Here is a 10,112-nt window from a genome sequence, read left to right as displayed (position 1 = left end):
TGTGCCCACTGAAGGCAATAGGTTTTTGTTGTGGACTTCAGTAAGTCTAGAATTTCATTCCTTATATAAAGAACCCTCCTGGACCTTGTAAAACATGACACTAGGCTGTGAGGAAAATTCTGTTTCTCAAATTTCAAAATTTGGCTTAGTTTCTGATTGGAATGAAACCCAAACATTTGAAATTCTAAATCAGGTAAACTTTGTCAAAACAAAATCTTTTGATCAATCCAAAATTGAAATGTTTCATTTTTATTTTGACCTGTTTTATATTATATTGTTTATACAGCACATATCACAATGAAGTCCTGGTTCTAAGATATCTAGGGACGATAGTAATCCAAATAACAATTCTAACACAAAATTTTTAAAAATCAAACTGAAAAAGTAACTTCAAAATACAAAAAAGAAATCTCATTTAGGAAATGTCAGGACATTTAATCATTGTCAGGACCTTTTCCCCAGTTTTTTAAAGCTCCCTTTTGGTTCAATTGATATGATTTCACTAAGGCTTTGTCTATCTATGCAGCTTTTAGCAACATGGCTATATCGATACAACCATGTCAGAAAAAATCAGGCAGTGTAATGGCTGTTTGTCAGCTTTTTAAATACTTCCATCCCAACAAAGGACATTTACTACGTCAGCAGAAAAGTGCTCCTGCTGACGAAGCACTGTTCACACCTGCATTTTTTGTGGCAAAACTTTTGTCTTTTGGAGGAGAGCAGTTAGGACCTTGGAATGACAAAACTTTCGTTGTTCAATTGCCAGTGTGGACATTTTGTTTCAGTTTCAACTGCACTGCATTTTCTGATGGAAAATGGTTCTGTTAAAGTTTTTCCAGCCAGCTCTAAGTAGGTATAATGCATGGTATATGTGATACCTTTTGAGAAGTGCTACATTGATATTAGCTATGCTCCACATATACAGTGTGAATGTCTGTCCTTTTCACAATGTCTGTTTTCTTGGACACCAATTCTTCGTATAAGTGTACTGTTAGGTCTAGCAAGGTATTAAGAAGATTAGAGCACCTTCTCTAACACATCACTCTCCCCACAGTTAATAGCCTCCAGGGATAATAGGGAAAAAACCAAACCACACCACACAACAGGATCCAGGTAAAGGAAAAAAATTGATCTTTTAATTGAACTGTCTTTGCTGTTTTAAATTCTTAATCCTTTTTCTCTAACAACGGGAAGAATACAAAAAAAAAATAAGCCTAAGGACATAGCAAAGCTTGGGAGCAGCAACTCCTCTTCTTATTCTAGTTTGTCTTGTTTTATTTAAAAACTGATTAATTCATGTCATATTACAGCTGAATCAGCCATTTTGACTGACAGTTCAGTGATAGGATTGACTGAAAATCCAAGCCATGCTAAGATATGGTGCCCTGAAAGATAGAATGGAAAAGTGAACGTGGATACTGCAATAATAATTTTAATTGCCATATTAATTTTTTTGTCAAGTGATCATATTTTCGGTGTGAGAATGTTTTGTAATTTAAAAATAAATGCTTTTTCGTGCAATGATCTTCTAGAAGCTTTACAGTTGCTTCCTGTATCGTTTGACTTTGGAAGTGACTTTTACTAGATAAAGGTCCTAACAGAAGCTATTATAATGTGAGAAAGATTATTTGCACTGCTATGTTTTAATAGTCAGTTGTTATTACTATGAAATCATAGGAATATTTTGAAATATCACTGCAAAATTACTTCACGGAGATATAATATTCAAAGTTTATTTCCTTTCAATGAAAAAACAGTAACTGTGACCTAGCAAATAGCCTGCAGTGGTGGCACACAGAAGACCTGTGATCTAGTCCAAGTTCTGCTGCTGGCCTGCTGTGTGACCTTGGGCAAGTTATATCATCTTGCTGTGCCTCAGTTTTCCCCATCTTTAAAATGAGGCTAATGCTAGTGACCTTTGTAAAGTGCTCTGAGATCTAAGTGCTAGGTATTATTACTAACCATAAAAGTTGCACTATTTTAAATCAAATTAGAACATATGCCTGGCAGTACTGTTCACTCCCTGTATATCCCTCTCCCAGCAGAGGAAGCTATGGCAGATTTTTGTCCCCTGACACCACCAGAAGCCCATTTAAACCTAGGTTGAATCTATCCCTACATACTGAGACTGAAATCCCAGTCACAATGCCTGTCCCAAGCTTGAATGCTCAAAAAAGAGAGCTGTATGCTCCACCATGACCTTTCCTGTCAGGACTGCCCTTCTCTAACTTACATGAACAACTGATCAGATGTTTTAAAAAGTTCTATTTTTTCTATCTGCATCAAGTGCAAGGACTAGTTGAACTAGAATGCAATGAGCTAAGCTACTCTTTAGGCATTCTTAAGTCAAATGCCTTTGTATAGAATTTGAAAAAAGTGCATATATTTGCAGCCAGGAGAGCTGGATGAATTCTGCTTGTGGTGAATGTATAAGGCTTCTACTGTGAGGATATATAATGTTTAAAGTCAACTGGAGCACCCTAGGCCCAACCTAGAGCCCTAACTGAAATTGGTAGGAGTTTAGCCTGACTAAAGAGTGCTGAATAAAATGCTTGTTGTCCATCACAAAAAACACTCAGGGTATGTCTAGACTACATGCCTCTGCCAACAGAGACATGTAAAATAGGTACCCGACATAGTCAGTGAAGCAGAGATTTAAATATCTCCAGCTTCATTAAAATAAAAATGGCTGCCACGCTGTGCCAGCTCAGCTGATTGTCAGCACAGCGCAGCAGTCAAGACGCGGATTGGTCGACAGGGGAAGCCTTTGTTGACCGCTCCTTTATGCCTTGTGGAACATACCCTCATAGGTGATGGGAAGGAAAGATCTGTGACTGGAACATAGGATAAGGAGTCGGATCGTCTGATTTCACTTCCAGGTTCTGCTGTAGGTTTTCTGCACAATCTTGGTCAAGTCTTTTAGCTCCTTTGATTCACCATTTTGCAAAAGTCCTACAGAATTAATAGAAAAGTATATCCCAGGTATAAAATTCTATGGGGTGATAAAAAAAACTAAAAAAAGGATTGAATACTGTATTACAGTCTGCAGGTTTGTAGGGTGATGTCTTATGAACCACTTGGTTTCATCGTGATTTCATTCAGTAGGACTTGTCCGTAAGTGCTGTGAAGCTTAGAGCTTGATACTGCTCCCACTGAAGTCAACTGCAAAGCTCCAATTTCACTTCAGTTGTACAGGATCAAATCCTTAATGCATCAATGCACATATAGATGTTTCAGGTTCTCTGGTAGAATGAGCAAAGTGTAATGTTTTTTCTACCTCAAATCCACTTGTCCTGTCCATTAATCTCCCCTGTTCTGGTCCCACATGAGCAAGATCAATCACATTTTCTGGGAATCAGTATAGCAGAAAAACTCAAACTGAAACTGCCTAATGTGTATATTTTGGCATATTAGTTAACAAATCCATTTGATTTTTAATCTTATTAGGAAAGTGGGACATATTTGCCATTTTTTAAACAGACATAAAAAGCTGTTAAAAAATAAACATAGGGGATGTTAATATTGTAAAATTAAATTATCAAAAGTCAGGAAATTCCAGTCTTAAGGTTGTATGTGCAACCTTAGCTCTGCCCCATGTGTATATACATACAATAATTGTTAACTACACGATTGTATTAGTATTTCTTAATACAGTACATAATATTTTCAACAGTCTTGAATATATATATGGCATCTTGCTATTTATATTAATTACATTTGGGCAGAACATCTTCCATGTACTTAGAGGACTCTCTGGGTGTAGAAGCACTACTATTCAGAAGCAGGATCCCCTAGATCCTGCAGGAGGGTTTCTGCATAGTGTCCAACATGATCTCTGGACTGGTTGGTGGAAAACATTGCTCCCTAGCCCCCAGTAACCTTACTCAGAAAAAGCAATAACAGCATTCTGTCCCTATACAATGTAACTGCACCAATTCGGCTGTGATAGGCATTATACTAAACCCTGATCAGCCTAGATCAAACAAGCTGGCCCATGGCTGGAGAGAACTGGGAAAGATGTGTACCTTAGGAATGAAAAAAATATTTCTTTTTTGTAGTTTCGGTGTATCTCACATTCTGTTCTGGATCAATTAGTGACCAAATACTCACTAAATCATACTGCAAGCTTCAGCCTACAAGCAACATTTTCATTCACACTTTCCCATCCTCTGCAACAAGATTAGAATGTAAGACATCAGTGGAATTCAGACCTATGCCCTTTCTGAATATGCACGATGAACCCACTTTGAAAGAGGCATACACTTCAGCCTTAGGACTGCTTTTGTTATGTTTGGTATGGTGCAATTACTAAAATAAGATTGTTGGAATGCCTTCTTATCCACCACTCTGATCTTGAAGCACATGTAGACCTAGAAACTGGCTCATTTAATCACCTATCCTCTATATGACATCTACTTTGACTCATTCTTGTTCTTATAAACAAATTAACTCACAAGGCCAATTAGGCCATTCAGGGGTTAAATGTGATCCTCGCAAATAGAAACATTTCATCTCATGTTTTAGAGAAAGAATGACTTCTATTTTCATTGTTACACTTTCTACCTTTGTAACATCCTCACAAAGCATTGGAATTTAGCTTTTCTGCTTTCAGTACTTTTTTAAAAAAAAAGAAGGGTTGACATCACATACCTTACTAAAATACCTTCATTAGTAATTTTTAATATCTGCTTTAATTGTTAAACCTAAAATAACAATTTACATAGATCTTAAGTGTTCAAGGTACAATCATTAATGGATTAATAACCTTAAACATTTGAGATAGGTAAGTACTGTTCATTTTAGCGATGGGGAATTTGAGACAGAAATTATATGATTTGCCTCAAGCCAATCAAGTAAAAGATAGCACTGGGATCACAAACAGGAATTCTAGACACCCAGGCCTGAGTGCATTCTTTTTTGGTCTTTTTCTAAGCTTCACTGCTTCTTTTAAAGGTGTTATAACTTCAGGCACATCTACACAGCAGGGCAAAACTCAAATTAAGCTACGCAACTTCATCTACATCAACTGCGTAGCTGAAGTCAAAATAGCAAAATTCGGCTTTTGGTGCTGTCTTCACAGCAGGAAGTTGAAGGGAGAACACTCTTCCTTTAATTTCCTTTACTCCTTGTCAAATGAGGCTTACAGGAGTCGGAGTAAGAAGTACTCCAGGTTGTCATTATTTCAAAATATGGCTTGCTGTGTGGATGCACACTATATTTGTTTCAAAATAATGTTAGTAATTCTGAAATAATGCTGCTGTGTAGACATATCCTTAGGGTGGTGAAAAGATAAATTGTGGTGTCTATTGCTAAGTAGATTCTCCTTCAGTGTACAGTACTGTATATATCCGAAGTAAGAATGTTTTGTAAACCTGTGAGAAAAATATTAGCTTTTAGTGAATGTGCGTGGTGCAGTAGGGATGAAAGTAGTAGGATCTGATGATCTTTGAAAGACTGAAAATTCCCAGAAAGAAAGCTGACAGACTAGAATTTGAAGTATTCTTGGGATTATGGAAAGGAACAAGGATGCCATCAGACAGATACAAGTCAGGGCTACATCTTGCCTGAAGATACATGGAAAAGAAATATTAAAACTAAATCAATGAGGTAAGAGAATAGAAGAATCTGCTGAAGGTCTTCTTGGGTAACATAGAGTAGAAATATCTACATTTGGAATTTTGGGCACTTTAAAATCTACCTATAATTTACATTGACACTGACATCTCTGCTTTCATGGTACTTCATGGATGCATGATATGGTAGCACTTACATATGAACACTCTCACTCACCTAGAACCAGACAGCAAATCACAGCTCTCTCTCAAAGTGGGAGAAGGAAAATATATTGAGTTAGCTAGTTACAGGATGACACAACATAGGAACAACAGCCATATCTAAGCAGTTGGATTGGGCTTGGGAATGTATGTTGTATTATTTTGGAATTACATTTTTGTTAATAAATCAAATTCCAAGAGAGGCAACTTTTGCTGTACAAAGATGTAGTCTTTATTTCGTGACCAAAAAAATTCAATTAACACAGAGTTAAGAATAGTTGGTGGTATGTTGTTCCCTGCAGAATGTTAAACTGAGCCAAACTCAAACATATGAAAACGAGTTTCAGAGAGGTAGCCGTGATAGTCTGTTTCAGCAAAAACAACAAGGAGTCTGGTGGCACCTTAAAGTCTAACAATCTTATTATGACACAAACTTTCATGAGTCACAACTCATTTAATCAGATGCATGACATGAAAGAAAAGGAAACAGATAATAGGGAAACAGAGTGTTACATCAGAGCTAATTCAATCATAATGGATATTGACAAGAAGAATACCTAAAGTGGAAAATTACTTATTGTAATGGGAGAGCCATTCCCAGTCCCTATTCAGACCTATTTTGATGGTGTAAAATTTGCATATGAATCCCAGCTCAGCAGTTTCACATTGCAGTCTGTTTTTGAAGATTTTTTTGCTCTGAGAATGGCAACTTTCAATTCTGAAAGTGTGTCCAGGGAGGTTTGTGTTCTCCCAATGGTATTGTATGTTACTATTTTGATGTCTGAATTGTGTCCATTTATTCTGTTGTGTACAGTCAGGGCACAGTTTGTCCAATGTACATGACAGAGGGGTCCCTCAGGGGATGGGGTGCGGGAGGGGGAGAGCACAGTGTGGTGCAGGAAGGGGTGGAGCTTGGGATGGGTTTGGATGTGCCCCCTTAGTCACTGGATTGCCTGGGCTGGATTGTGAATATGCTCTAGCCTGTAGATGGCCAGTAGGCTGGGAGTTTGAGAACCTTGTTGTAGAGCATATCTTTAGACAAATGTCCTATCTTGCTTTAAAGATTACCAGTGATGGATAATCAACTGTGATTCTTGATAAACTGTTCCAATGGTTAATCACCCTCATTGTCCAACTTATTTCCCATCTGAGTTTGTCTAGCTTCAACCTCCAGCCTCTGGATCATGGCATATCTTTTATTACAAAAAGCATGCGTTTATCATCTGTATGCATTCCAGGTAAAGTGTAAATGATTGATGTCAGGTGTTGCTGTACTGAATGATGGAGGCAGTAGTTATCTCTGCTTGGTAGGTGTGTGTTTGCAAGATGTGGGGATTACTTTGAGATGTATGACTGAAATGTGACTATATATGAGGAGATCTATGTTATGCATCTTTTCAGGATGCATAATTTCTATGCAGTATTCTGTAATTATGTCAGGAGCAAGACTTTGAGCTTTTCATTTAAAAAAAATTTGTCAGCAGAGAAGTGGAATATAAGAAGATTCTCATGCTTTAATAATGGTTAAATACAAGTGTTGGTGGAGATGGTATCGTATGAGTGTGTGTAAAGGTAAGGATATGCGTGAAAAGCTGAGAAATGGTTCTTAAATTGTACACATGCAGTATTCTTTCTGGGGAGTTGGCTAAGAGCTGGAACTTCCTGCATCTTACAGCGTCAAATGCCAGTGTGCTATGTACATATTGAGACGTTGCTTGAAAAGGGTAGTGGGCAGATGGCATGGAGAACATTTCGCTGTTGTCCGGTCCTTTAGTCTCTGTGTCCTGTGTATGTATGTTAACTGTATATTGGGGCATTGCTGAAAGGGGACTGAAATAAGGTTGTATTGGTAATCTTAATTGTGCATTTTCTAAGGGAGAACAGTGAGGGGTCCAATCCCTGTAGATGGGCACAGGACTGCCAGACAATGGCACACCCGGGGCAGCAAGAGGGGCTCAGAGACACCCAGAAAGAAATTTGTCATATTCCAATGCATGTAAGGGGGAGAGGAGCTCAGATCCTACTAGAGGGATAAAAGGCTCCCAAATCTGGGTATACACAAGGGCTACGTCTAGATTGCATCCCTTTTTCAGAAAAGGAATGCAAATTAGATGTATCGCAATTGCTAATGAAGCGGGGATTTAAATCTCCCCCGCTTCATTAGCATAAAAATGGCTGCCGCTTTTTTTCGGCACGGAGATTGGCGCTTTTTTCCCGCAAAGCTCCATGCCGAAAAAAAGCGGCAGCCATTTTTATGCTAATGAAGCGGGGGAGATTTAAATCCCTGCTTCATTAGCAATTGCGATACGTCTAATTTGCATCCCTTTTCCGAAAAAGGGATGCAATCTAGACATAGCCAAGAGGTGAGAATGTGGACTAACAGGTCTTCTTCCCCATTTTTCCTGCTATCCTTCCTTTTGACCCCCTTCCCTATGTCCCACCTCTCCACGCCCACTAACCCACATACTTCCCTCATGTGAACCACCAACCTTTCTCTCCTCCCTTTTTGTCCCCATCTTCATAGCCCTTCTCCTCTCACTGCAGCCCCAAACCCCTTCCATCAATTCCTCTGACCCCTGAAACAGCTCCCCTTTTCAGAAATCCTGTACATGTCTAATTTCCTCCCCACAAAGACTTTGATTATATTCACCTCAAAGTAAAATTACTACCCATGACTCACAAACTGTAGCAACCTCCAGACTCTTGGCTCAAAACTCCTTTTGTCTCAGCTAGGGACTATCCTTAGTTATGTTCACTGAAGAATAATTCACACACATCAATCTCAACGAGTACTGTGATTCATCCAGTCTGAACAAGGTAACAGAAGAAATTTTTAGGAGGGCCTGATTCCTAATGCACCTCTTTTCCCCCAAGAGGCACCCCAAATGTCAAAGCAATCTTAATAACCATTAGGATTATAGAGCACTTAGAAAAGTTAAGACTTAAACTAAAGCACATGAGAACATGGGACTGGAAAGTCCTCTAGCTATTTTGCTATATCCATGCATGCACATTGCAAAGATTGCAATACAAATTCTCAATTTGGTTTCTCGGTCCCACAAAATGTTGTAGGTACCATGAACTACATTGAATAAAACTTGCTAGACTGAGACCATTTCGACCTATATCACATCAATTTGACCTGTAGCTTTGGCAAAAAGCCCCAACCAATAACACCTAGAATTTTTTTTGAAAAATGGCTGTAGGATGAGGGGGCTTAAATTTCAAGAAGTCCTAGCTTAAATTACCCCAGCTTTAGGTCACTAGCTCTACTCTACACCCTCCTGATGTCCACCAAAGATTGAAGGACTCTAACTATGCATGTAGAGCATTATAGAGAACTCAGAAAGGTTGACGTTTAAATAGAAGTTGTGATGCAATCTTAACTATAGTGGTGTTGCCAGGCTACTTTAATTTGGAACTAGATAGGGATTCCTCTAGCTTGAAGGTAAGTGGTTGTTTTTTTAAAAAAAACCTACAAAACTGAAATTACCAGAATTCCTCAGTGCAGAACTTTCTGTTCCAGAAATATTATTTTGGAAGGAGCTTGTTTGAGATTCCTAAATACTCTATACTCTATTTCTTCATGGAATTACACACATGTACTGAGAAGAGACAACTATTAGATTACAATATTGTCAAAGACAGATTAGCTAAGAAGAGGTAACAATATTTGTGTCTAGATAATATTCAGGTTTGGAGGACCTACAATTCAGGTGATACTTGGAAACAATGTGTTTGAGAATTACTTTAAGGATAACTATGCCAATGGGCTGACAAAAAGAGGCATGCACTGAATTTATGTTGGACCAAATATCATTGCAGTAATACCCCCGGGATCCAAGCAGCTTTGTTCCAGAAAAGGTGGTTGTAGAGGGGTTCTCACAGCTTGGATGTAAAATACCCATCAATTGCCTGAAACCAGTGACTTTTGGCTACTTAAAAAGGTTACATATGCAGCAGCACCATCTCCCCCAGTAGCTTGTTCATTTGTTTGTGCAGTAGTGCAAGAGGAAACGGACAGTCTTGGCATGAAAGGATTACATGATGAACCAGGCACTAATGTGGCTGCTGGGTTTGCTTATTCTTTCTGACAGCTGTGAGGGCTCTGGCAGAGGAGAAATAGTGCTACTGCAACTGTTAGCTCTTATGAATGAAAGCATAAGGGCAGAACTACTAACGGGGTAGAGTAGGATGACACATAGAAGTAAAGGAGGGAGACAGTGTTAGGCAGCATGCCACTGCAACTGCATTCCTATCCCAGGGATGCAGATTCAGAGTATAAACTGGCAGTCATCATTGTGAATGGAGTATTACAAGCAGGATGAACCAGTTGTT

Source organism: Pelodiscus sinensis, chromosome 6 (assembly GCF_049634645.1).
Source record: "Pelodiscus sinensis isolate JC-2024 chromosome 6, ASM4963464v1, whole genome shotgun sequence".
Classification (NCBI taxonomy): domain Eukaryota; kingdom Metazoa; phylum Chordata; order Testudines; family Trionychidae; genus Pelodiscus; species Pelodiscus sinensis.
This window is presented reverse-complemented; position numbering follows the sequence as displayed.